The following is a 10,930-nucleotide window of genomic DNA, read 5'->3' as shown; positions in this document are numbered from 1 at the left end:
GGAAATCAGCTGTAGATATCTGAGTGGGTGGCAAAGGGCTTCATTTTCTTTCCCTTGATTGCTCCTAGACTAGAATGTTTCTCCAATGGACTGTAGTTTCCCAGTAGTTATCAGATCCTCTGAGTCATGTTCTGAATGTTCTTCATATGCTTAGCAGTGCCCCTGTGTTATGTCCCATCTTTCATTCTCTTGATTGTCACACAGTGATAAGTAGTAGTCAGTTGAGTGTTTTCAATGGTAAATATAGTCAGTGAACTCTCTGATATGCTACCCTTAGTGGTTCCCTAGCTCCCTAGTCAGGTTTGCCCTTTACACCTACCCCCTACATAATATGTACAATCAAAAGCCTGTGGGCATCTAAAAGACATTTTATATCATCTAAAGTGTATGTTTTTTTTTTTACTTAGATTGTGTATGCCATGTAACTAACCCTTCATCAGACCTACAAACCTTTTGGAGGCACTACCCAACCAGGTATTTGCCCAAATTTCCTTTCCACTGGTCCAGTGGCATAGCAAGAGTGATGGGGGATCCGCCCCTGGTGGCATGGGTTTTGGGGGTGGCAGACTCCCCCACCCGCTGTTACCACAGGCGACCAATGGTCTAGCTATACCACTGTTCTCCCACTGGCTAGCTAGGGACCAAGCACAGCCCAGCTCCAGCAAACATCTGATAGGGACAGAGACAACAGAGACACAAAACATATTCCAAGAGTCCAGGTTCTGCGTAACACTGGTCATCTCGCGTTTCATATTCCGCCTCTGCCTACCACAGGCTTCCCGTAAGAACTTCTGCGAACCGACTACATTCCATGATGGGAAATCTGCGTAATACCAATAAATTCAAACAAAACCAAACAAAGGCCTACGGAGAGTGGGAGGAGTGGGGATGAGCAGATTACACGGAGAATGAGCCTTCATCCTGAGAGGCTGCTTTAATGCAGAAGTCAATTATACATAATTACAGCTATCAACTCATTTTCCTGTCTAAAAAAAAAACATCCACCTAATCAGAAAAAAAAATGAAAAAAAAGCTTTTTACACATCTCACTCCCTCTTTGCTTCCTCTTCAGGATAATGATAGAAATTATGCCCCTAGTTATTGGCGGCGGAGGTATAAATACCGTCGTCCTTACCACCGAAGTCCCAGAGGCTCACGGCGCAGGACGAGAGGGAAGCAGTGAGAGGAAGCCGAATATTCGCCTAAAAAAGAGCAGAGGGCCGCTTCCCGAATCAGCCTTTAAAATCGCCCACCTCGCCTCCATTTTTTCTATTCAAAATATAATTAAGGTTTATGAACTTTAGTCCCTAACTTTTATTTCCATCTGCTGTCTGCACAGAAGACTTGAATTTGGAGCCACAGTGAGTAAAATTGATTTGTTTTGCATTTTTATGCTGTGCCGGCACTTTTCTTTCACTTTCGATATTGTTGCCTGCTATTATGCATATTTGTGGGCATCACATTTTGAAGGGCCATCGAGACACAGTGACAACTTTATTATAGAGCAGACACTTGAGCAGTGGTGTTGGATCAATTTTCAGAGTGAAGTTGCTGCCATCGATGTTACATTGGGGAATTTATAGGGATTCTAAAAAAATTTAGCATCAGACAAAGCACAAGTGTAGCAAATGAGCCACTACCATTCAGAAGGAGAGTGGCGAGGGTGTAGCATGTAACTGGTGATTCATTTTGTAGGACACAGAGTCATAAATATATTGCTATAGCATGGTGTGGTAGCGCACTGTCATTTACAGACAGCACATTTTCCATGCAAATGACCTCTGAATTTGCACAGACATACAGTTCTACTGGTAAAACTATAAAGGGCACAAATGATGATGTTTGAGAATCTGGTTTCGGTGAAAAAATGTCATTTTGCTCATCACCAGTGAAGTGTCTTTGGTTTGATCCTATTAAAATATTTGTTTCCATCATACTTCAGAATTACAGAAAGTGATTCATTTGTGCTTTCCTAACTTCTAATATACTTCAAAATATTTCCACATATCATTTATAGGTATTTACATTTTGTTGTGTTCGTAAAAAATGACATCCTACAGCTTTTACATCCACACCAGCATATTGTCACTTAGGGCCCGATGTAGGTAGGCATTTACCGGTCGGTAACGGCCGAATTCGGCCGTTACCGACCGGTAAATGCCTTTTCCAATGTAGGGGGCATGTATTTACAGATTGGGTATTTTTACCGAATCTGTATTTACCGAATCGGTAAAATTACCGAATTGGTAAATACAGACTCGGTAAAAATACCGAATCTGTAAATGCAGATGTAGGTGGCGCTTTAAACAGTGCCACAGGCCCCTAAGAATTCGTTATTTACCATGTAATACTATTGCATGGTAAATAACGAATTCAGGTGTACATGCACATCTGTGCATGTACACCTGTGCCATGTGACACACAGACATGCCCCTAGGGCATGTCTGTGTGTCACATTGCACACAAGCCTGACATTGGGGTGCTACAGGGTGTCAAAGTGACACCCCGTTCCCCCTGGCAGGATTCGGTATTTACCGATTCGGTAATTACCGAATCGGTATTTGCCATTGATTCCTATGGGCTTCAAGGCCTATAGGAATCAATGGCAAATACCGATTCGGTAATTACCGAATCGGTAAATACCGAATCTTACAGATTCGGTAATTGAAAAAGAAAAATTACCTACATCTGCCTACTTCCAATTTACCTACTCTTAAATACCGAATCGGTATGATTCGGTATTTAGGAGTAGGTAAATCGAGATTACCTACATCGGGCCCTTAGTTCACTACAAAATCCTCTAATTTTGCAGTCAGAGGAAGAAACGTAATTCTTCATGTTAAAAGAATAAGGAGCAGTTTGTCATAAGACATAGCCTGAAATTTGAATTCTGTCTAAAAACACACTGCAAGCAACTGTGACAAGATGAAAACAACATTTAATGTCATCTGTATTGCTTATTCACCTCAAACTTCAGGATAGTTACCTTGGAGGTCCTGCAGCACTCCACAGGCCAGATGTAGCAAGCCAAATTGTGATCGCAAATGCTGAAATTCTGCGAATTCCAGCGTTTGCAATCGCAATTCAGCTGTGTGCAATGTAGGAAGGCAAATACCTACCCACAGACATTTCGAGAATCGCAATTTGTGATTCCCTAAATGCTATGCTAGTAGTCATTGCAAATTGCGATATTGCGTTAAGGAATCGCAAATTACCACCAACGTCAAGTTGGTGGTAAATTGCGATTTCCTTTAAAAAAGCACTTTTTTGCTTTTTTCAAAGTGTCATGTGGCACACATACATGCCCTTGCACACATGCACATTTCAGGGGTGTAACAGGGTGTCCTTTTGGAACCTGTGACATTGCACCCGCAATTTGCGAGTACCTACCGGGTTCTCGCAAATTGCGTGCGCAATTCTTATGGGCCTCTAGGTCCTTAGGAATGAATGGGAAGGTATTCCTTGATTGCAAATTGCAATTTGCAATTCGCAATTAAGGAATATTAAGGAATCGCAATTAGTATTGTGATTCCTACATACATTCCATTTTGCGAGTCCTTAATAGTGATTTGCTAAAACTCGCTATTAAGGACTCACAAAACTGATTTTACCTACATCTGGCCCCAAATCCCTACTTCCAGCACCGATGCACTTGAGGCACTGCCAAGTAAACACTGTATTTATTACAGTCCTCTGGCGCTTGACCTCTGCACTTAAAGGTGTTAGATAAAAGTACAAAAATATCAAATGCACAAAATGAGAGTGACTAAATTAGGTATAAAGATGAAGATCTTATTTATGTAAGGACAATGTTGCTATGGGGGTGGCAGCACAAAGTGGGCACTGTATGTGTTCAAATGTCGTGCTAGCAGACTACATTGAGGTCGCATAAATTGCATTTTGAGTTTTAAGTAGCATGAGAGGGTTAGCATCACTTCTGTTTGGAGACTTTATTTTTTTAACTCGATTTGTTCCAGGTAACAGAGACTGCCTTTTGCGCTCCATATTCTATACTCTAGGTTCTTAGTAGCTGATGATTTTTAAGTCTAAACTGTGTACCCTTCCTTATTATCCTGTAGGAACTCAAAGGAGTTGAGTGCATGTATTAATTTACACTGCCCTTCCTATAGTTCTCCAGCTGTACGCAGGACCTCTTAGAGCTGAGTCATGTATTCCCTACGCCAAGGAAGCCCCATGGGCACTGGTCCCCAGCATACTTATATCCCAATATCTCCCTTGAACCGAGTTCCATACTTTAATATATTCCAGCTGCTCCTGGGGATGACTTTGTGCCACCATTATACCCCAGAATCTCTATGAGTTGAACTCTGACTTTATTATAGAAGCCCTTGTTATACCCTACGAGCTCTAGGAGTTGATTCCTGCCATAATTATTCATTAAGAGCATCATTAATTGAGCCCTGCCCTTCAATACCTTAAGAGCTCCATGACAATGAGTTGAGCCCTGCCCGTATAATACCTTAAGAGCTACATAGGTTGAGAACTGTTATTATTATCACTTAAGAGCTCCATGAGTTGAGTTCTGTCCTTATTATACCCTGAGAGCTACACGGTCAGACTGGGACAGAAAATAGCCCCAGGCATTAAAATAAATTTGCCAGATTAGCAAATCAGATTGCTAAAAAGGGGCCCGCATTTGAGAATTGGGGCAGTTTTGAACTTATAAAACAACGCTGTAAAGGCATTTTGCAAGGATTAGGAAAATGTATGCACTTGAGGTTGCTTTAGGCAATGTTTGTAGTAAAATAGCCAAAATTGGCCCACCAGACCATAAAACAGGCCCTCAAGCAGCCAAAAACCGGCCAACACACTGACATGCCAAAATGGACCGATGGCCACCGCCAGATTGCCCTATAAGCCAGTCCGCACAGAAGAGCTCCGTGAGTTGAGCTCTGTCCTTTTCATACCTTAGGATCCCAGTAAATTGAGCCATACCCATATTGTACCTTAAGAACAGCATGAGAAGAGCACTGTCCATAACATACCTTCAGCTCTCTATGAGTTGTGCCCTGTTCTTATACTGTAAGGGCTCTGTCTGTGATATACCTCAAGAGTTTTTGGGGCCAAGTACCTCCCTATACCTCCCATAATATACTCCAGTGAGCTCTAGGAGGTGGATTCTTCCTCGTACTATACCACAGGAGTTCTAGGATTTGACCCCCCACCCACTCCACCACCTCCAAGAGCTGAGCCCCTACCCTTAGGATATCGCAGGAGCTCTTGGAGTTAACTCCTTTTCTTTAGTATATCTTAGGAGCTTTGGGCGTTGAGTTATTCCTTTTATTACACTCCATGAGCTCTAGGAGATTAGCCTTTTCTCTTAATAATTCGTAGGAGCTCTAGGAGTTGAATTACTGTCTCTGTGATCTTCTGTTGCCTTCAGAGATTTGCTACCTGCATTTCTTCGGTTATTACAACCCAGGAGCTTGGTCTATGCCTTTCAAATAAATCACATATTACTGGATCTTAATACCCGAGGAGCGACAGGAAATGTACTGCCAACATTTCTTTTCTTCATGACATCTGGGCGCTGCATTCTTAGAACTCAATGGCGTCTGAAGCTGGATGCTGTGTTCCTGCCATGATTATACCTCAGGTGCTAGTTGAGATCAGCCCGTTGCATATCATACCCCAGAAACCCCAAGAACTCACGCTCTGTAATCTGTACATCAGGAGTTGTTGCAGGTGGGTCCCTGCCCTTATCATGCTTTTGGAGCTCCAAGAGATATGTCCCAACAATCTGATATATCGAGAGGATATTTGGGATGCATTTCCTCCCTTTCCTATAGCCTGGAAGCGCCAGAAGTCAAACTTCTCCTCTGACTCCGTTTTGACCTCCACTAGCTCCCTCCCCATACCCCAACAGCTTTTGGAGTTCAATCCCTTAACTCACTATATCCAAGAAACTCTTTAAGTGGAGAAGTGTGGCTCAATGATTAGAGTGGCAGACCCTGTTGCAGAGGTTTAGCCCGGGACCAGGATTCAATTCCCCGCCTCGGTGGGTCATGGGCTCAAAATTCCACAGACCAGATAATTCTCGCCTTGGTGCCTATTCCAATCATGGAGTGCAACTCTGGGCAATAACTTGCTTAATCTCCACAACGGCCCCCACAACGCTAAGGATGCCTGGCCTCCACCTTGGGGGTGCCCAGGAGTGGATGCCTCACAGGGAAAGCCATGATGGGTTCCACAGCGGTATTCGTACAAGCGCCTTGAGACCCTTGCAGGTGAGTAGTACGCTATACAAGTATCAATTTACATTAAAAGTATAGCCCCTTACCTCACTATACCACAGGAGCTTTTGGAGGTTTGTTCCTTCCCTTACTATTCCCCATGAATTATAGGAGTTGCAATTCAGTCTTTACTATTGGTCAGGGGCTCATGGAGGAGGGTTCGGTCATTGTCATATGTTGCAGCTCCCTGGTGCTGTCTCTGTGCTCTTTTACTGCTGAAGCTCCAAGACCCTGACATCATCCCTAATTGGAGCTCAGCAACTTAGTGTTAATCAGTAGTTCCTGGATACTCATACCCAAGGAGTGACAGGAAGTGTCCCCTGCCCTTGTGTGCTTCAGGACAGCCTGGCCCTGGAATGTTGAGAGCTCCGTTGAAGACAATGAAGCATCATCAGCCTATATAAACTGATAAAGGCACGCAGCTCTCAACGTTTCAGTGTACTAATAAACAGCCTCTGCCTTGCCAAAATACATGAAGTGGGCAGGGGAGAGCCAAAGGCGGAAGCTGGGATGCAGGGCATACTTGAGTCTACCCTCCTCCAGCACCAGCTCAGAGCCACTGGTGCCTCGGAGGGAGGGAGGGCTAATGCTGCTCAGCTCTTGGGTCTCCCCGGCTCGGTTGAACAAATAAAAGCAGGTTGGCTAAGCTGGGGAGAACAGGAACTGACTTCAGCCCCCTTTCACATCTCTTGCTGGGAATACTCAAGAGCTGACAGCAGTGGCCCTGCTCGTGGCTGTTAGATGCTGAACAATTACTGCAACAGCTGTGAATTAAAAGGGTCCCTCGAGCTCCGATGCCTTCGTTTTTATAATTAGGACATTCTGACCTCTAGGTGCGGAATGTTCTGATAGCCTTAAAGCCTGCCATAGCTGTGCTATACCGCCATTATTGGCATGCACCCTTGTTGAAGACCCTTGCCTCCGGCTTGGCCCTTTAACACTGGAACGGACCTTTAATGGCCAGTATAGCCCAACACAGCGAGCCATAAGGCTATATTATATCTCAGCAGCTCCTGGATGCTCATTCTCAACTTATTTTACTCCCAGAGCTCCCCCTAAGAGCTCTGGTGAGTTGAGTCTGCCTCTGTTGTACCTCTGCAGATACCTGATATTGAATCTCTGATCTAATTATGGACCAGGAGCTCCTAGCTCCCCCCTCATTGTTCCAGGATGCATGGATGAAATTCCTCTTTTTATTGGTCCCTTGCCCCTGCAATGCGTTTGCTCGTTTACCCTTAAAACAACAATTTCTCATATTGTATTTAACTATTTCTTATACTTCTTAAAATTTAATAAACTTATTGAACAAAAAAAAAACAATTTCTCAGTCCACTTTCACTGGCCCATGGTTTTTCTAACAATTAACACAGGGCTGTACACTTTGCTGGTTAGGGGGTTCAGCAAACTTTTGCCCTTGCAAATACTTGAAGTTCAATTACTTGTACAGTTCAGTACTGATAGACAGTGCCAGCTTGCTTCAGTAAACCAATTAAAGGGCAATCAAAGACACTCTCTTTAAAATACCCCTGAGTGCCACAATTAGGGTGAAAAAAGGGCAATTGTTCCAACAAAAAACGAATACAATAAGTAGTGTTTGACAAAAAAGTGGTCTAACATAAAGAGAAACGGGATAATAGGAATAAACAATTTAAAATATCTTAATTAATCATTCCAAAAAGACAAAAATAGAGGGGATGAAAGCACTAGAACTCAGAGAAACAAGGCCTCAGCAGCATAACAGTTACAGAGAACGGTAGCCTCGGACTTTAGGGACCAGAGAGAGGTGATAGAAAGAATGTAGGGGCATATTACCAAGAACCTTGTTAAAATTAAACTGCCGCTAAAACGGCGATAATGGGCTTGCTGATATGCGTTATAGAATTCCAATAGAAGCCCAGGTTAGATGTCCTGCACATCTAACCTGGGTTTCTATTAGAATACTATAACGCATAATAGCAAGCCCATTATCTCAGTTTTAGCTGCAGTTTCTTCCGCTAAAACTGCGATAATTTTAACGAGGTTCTTGCTAATAGGCCCCGTAGTGCCTTAGAAGATAAAAAATAGAAAGATGTTCGGAGGCTAATCAGATAGGGAAAACAAAAGGTTGAATAGAGCTGTAAAGCACACATATATTCGAAGTATACTGAGGTAGAGAAAAGAACCATCGGTGTAGAGTATCCTTGATGTTTATGTGAAGATGCAGTGTGTGGGTCAAGCTTTAATAGTTTATGGTATCAAAGGCTGCTGTCAGATCAAGGAGAACGAGAAGACAAACTCTACCTTTGTCAATGACGGAGAGAGCATCATCTAATATTTTCAATACAAAATCTATAGAGCCTTTCAAACCGTGTTTTTTTTATCCCTTCACTGTTACATCCTAGGTATGTGTATAGTGTGACGTGTGTGATATGAGTGGTGTGTAGTTTGCAGACCATGTACAGGATTAGTGGTGTTCTGTGGAGCAGTGAATGAAAGCCTGCCAAAAAATGTTTTCTCTTCCTGTCCAACCTATTGAGTTTACAAACGAATTACTGCTATCCCTGGGTATTCTCACCAGCGGTCACATAAAATATCTTGTGGGTTGAGGTCGGAAATAGATATTCCCTGCAGAAGTATCTGAGCTCCTTTACTCTGTGTTATGCTGTCAGTTGCATAACAACCTCAAATCTTGGTTGAGGTTACTGGTATTGGTGAAAGCTAATGCATTTGTGTTGATTAATTGATACCACCTATTCTGTCCTTCCAGAAAGCCCTAGAATAAAGTAAAAAGCATTGGAAGATGCACTCTGTTCTGACTTGAAAAGAGTTTACATTTTAAAGTAAGCTAACCTTTTGGCTGGGTCTGTCTTCCCACTAGTTCAAGACACATATTTGAGCCATTGGGCTGCAGCTTGCACGTGATGAGTGCCCTGAAGTATAGTTATTGCACAAGCTCAATGAGATGATTGCCAGGGCAGGACTGTGCTGTTGCAAAACCCCTACACGTATTGGGCCAGGCCAAGCAAATGTGCGAGCAAGCTATGCTTCTGTGACCTGGTAGGAGGAAAGTGAAGGATCTTATGTAACCTTTGTGGTGAGGAGCAGGCTTCTGACCAGGAGGCCAACGAGCAAGATCAGGCTGACTGTAGGTTACATGCAGGTTGCCTGAAGGAAGTGAGCCACCAAGGAGTCTTCACAGCCTCGCAGCTGGCTTATAAGAGCCAACCTAAGCACTTTAGATCATGAAGATGGTTTGGGAAATACAGAGACCATTGCAGGACTGCAAGTGGAGTAATGACAAGAAATAGGGATACCCTGTGTTTCAAACAGGTCTCTGGCAAACAGTGACACTAATCAGTTACATTTTAGTTTCAAAAGATAGAAGTTCAAAAATGTATATAGCAATGTAATGATTTGACCTGGAGGAATATCAATTAAATGATGGTACTTAGCTTTCATTTTTTTTAGTTTTCACATATTCAGAAATCTATCTGCTTGCAATTCAAATGTATTACTTATTACATATAAAAGGGTACCCCAGTATTAGTAAATGAGAGAGATAGGCCTTGCAACAGTGAAGAACAACTTTAGGAGTTTTTCACTGCCAGAACATGTAAAAGTTAAGCACACATCATGCCTTTTAATACAATGCTCCCTGCCATATGAGTCTATAGAGTTATTTTATTTTCACAAAGATGCAGTGGAACACCTACGTTTGCATTGGGTAAACATGTTTTATAGCTTCCTTAGTGGCTGATAAGTTTGGCCTCAAAATAACTTTGTGCGAGAATCAAGAGGGAGAGAGAGGACCAGAAAGCTAGTCCAGATCCCCGGTTTATATGTTAGTATATCAAAAGGAGACTAGCTAGAGATAGGGTTAGTCTGACATTATTGTTATTATTGTCATAGCGACTCAGTATCGTTTTGCCAATTGGCAGTGGCACCTGTTGGGTGTCTTTGGAAAGCCCTCACCCACCAACCTAGTTGGTGGCATGCTTCATCATTGGGCCCACCCAGTGACACCTAGCGTGTCCCGGGTGTGCTTCGATGCCTGATTACAGCGGAGCAGGTATGTCACTGTGTGTGCGGTGTGGGATGTTCAGGTATGTGAAGTTAAAACGGCTTGGCGGATGGTCCCTGGGGTGAAGATACTTTATTAAAAGGGCCTCCGTCAGCGGTTAAAAATAAGGCTGTGGGACGTTAGAGGCGGGTTACGACCTCCTACGTCCTTAGAGTGTCAACATGTTTCAGCCAGTGCCTTATTACTAATCTGGCTTTCTTCAGGACAATAAAATATGTGTGGGTTAAAATAGGGGTTGTGTAGTGTAGTCTATGTGTCTACACGCCCTAAAGTGTATCTAACTGTGAGAGGGGGGATTCCCTTCTCAAGATCACCTGTACATTTAACATTGAAGGACAGGTACAAGACAGACATGGGAGAGAAAGAGTCACTAGAAAGTATTGATCATGTATTATGACAGCCGGCTTAATAGCGAATTAGTGCAGGCTATGAGCGGCTCAAGTGTAATGATACTGGTGGTATCATTATTGTGGAATCGCACTAGAACTTCGAGGGTGAAGTGAATTAAAACAGCGGTAAGAAATACTGCAGTGAATAGTGAGGAATTTTGGCGCAAGGACCATGTCTTACGCTTTCAAGGCTTGCTTTTGCTCCAAGGTTATTGAAGTGGCAAGGT

The 10,930-nt window shown here is 43.0% G+C and overlaps 1 protein-coding gene across 1 annotated transcript in view; it reads left to right on the top strand.

Moving 5' to 3' along the window:
* Positions 1 to 1,244: 1,244 nt before the first annotated feature.
* Positions 1,245 to 10,930, top strand: part of LOC147701568 (galanin peptides-like) — an 85,772-nt gene continuing 76,086 nt past the window's right edge. The window contains exon 1 of the mRNA XM_086928675.1: positions 1,245 to 1,361. The gene's annotated coding sequence lies outside the window, so the exon portion shown is untranslated. The remainder of the gene's footprint in view (positions 1,362 to 10,930) is intronic.

Source organism: Lissotriton vulgaris, chromosome 7 (assembly GCF_964263255.1).
Source record: "Lissotriton vulgaris chromosome 7, aLisVul1.2, whole genome shotgun sequence".
Classification (NCBI taxonomy): Eukaryota; Metazoa; Chordata; class Amphibia; order Caudata; family Salamandridae; genus Lissotriton; species Lissotriton vulgaris.
Note: the sequence above shows the minus strand (reverse complement) of the source record. Positions and strands in the feature narration are given on the sequence as shown.